We start from the raw sequence: 1,450 nt of genomic DNA, 5'->3' as shown, positions 1-1,450 counted from the left end.
ATAGCGAATAGCAAAATCTTTTTTTTTTTAATTCCAATACTTTTAAATTTTAACCCAGTAATATGAGTTAATATTCATTTTAATTCTTAAACTTGCAAGCATCAATTTAGTTTCTAAAATTTTAATTGGTTTTATTTAGTCTTTAAACTTTATAAACATAACTCACATTAATTTCTGTAATAATTTTCTGTCAGACAAAAAATGATGCATTTTTAGACTATTTGATTGCCAAAACTAAAACTACTTCATCTTATAGAGTCTAACATAACACTTGACTGTACTCCACTGTGTTTGTTTTTGAATACATGAAAGAACATGACATTGAGACAGAGACAATAGAATAGAGATACAACAAATTATCCTTTGTGTAGTGTGTTGAATATGGTGTACAATATTATGTTTGGATACACATGGATAAGACTAAAATATTATATAAAATAACTAAAATAGCCACGTGATTCCAAATTTTTCGCATCAAATACAAACTAATTTAATAGAAAATGAGAGTTCACGGGAGTACATGAGATTACAAGAAGAATTGGTATATGAACAAATAAGGTAAACATGGTATTAAAATAATAACATAACATAAGAAGGAAGGAATTATACAACCAAGTAAGAAATTCTACAAAAAGAAGACAGTACCTGACAAATTAGGAACAATAAGAAGGGATAATAGTAAAATAATAAAAAATATTGAAAAAAATTTTCATAAAAAAGTCTATGTCCACCTTTCCAAATTTCGTATTCATCATTGTCCTTCATAAAATAGTGGACATAAAAATATAAAAAATTATCCTAAAAACAATGTGTTTAATGTCCATGTCTCCGTCTTCAAACACTTTTTATTAGTTGTCTATATTTTTGTCTTCTCTTCTTCTGTCTCCAAAAACAAACACTACCTAAATATTTATGTCCAAAATTATTTCAGAGACCAACATAAATCATTTTTGTAAAATTTAAAAAATTTTAGAAACTAAATTAAAGTGGGAATGCAAGTTCAAGAACAAATTAAGTATTACGGAAACGTTGACCCTAAAGTAAAATATGACGAGTAAACGACAAAAATAAATAAATAAAATCACAAGTGTTCATTGGAAACAACGTACGTCTATTTGGAGTATTCGGAAGATGGAGGGAGGCGCTTATAACGGTACATGATGCAGGCGACGGGTAATACGACTCCGATCATCATTACGGCAGCTCCGGCTAAGTATCTGAATTGGCTTGGAGGGGCCACTTCTATGAACCTCCTAATCTGCATTTCCAAATGCTTATTATATGATATGAATTGAAGTGAAAACAAAATATTGATCTTTCTATTGTTAGATCCATAATAAAACCGTGACTTGCATGACTTGCAGGCATTGTCCGATATATGAAATCGCTCGTTCCCAGTTCCACTGCCGTGTTTCAATTAGCTTAATAGCTTTAGTTAAAGGCAAACGCC

General features: G+C 29.9%; 1 long non-coding RNA gene across 1 annotated transcript; it reads right to left on the bottom strand.

Moving 5' to 3' along the window:
• On the bottom strand, window positions 685-1,200 carry LOC110271784. The gene is made up of 2 exons (XR_002362439.1): window positions 1,110-1,200; window positions 685-902 (listed from the first exon to the last, which is right to left on the bottom strand). It is a non-coding gene; the product is annotated as an uncharacterized LOC110271784 (long non-coding RNA).

The sequence above is a fragment of the Arachis ipaensis genome, chromosome B05 (assembly GCF_000816755.2).
Source record: "Arachis ipaensis cultivar K30076 chromosome B05, Araip1.1, whole genome shotgun sequence".
In the NCBI taxonomy this organism is placed as follows: domain Eukaryota; kingdom Viridiplantae; phylum Streptophyta; class Magnoliopsida; order Fabales; family Fabaceae; genus Arachis; species Arachis ipaensis.
Note: the sequence above shows the minus strand (reverse complement) of the source record. Positions and strands in the feature narration are given on the sequence as shown.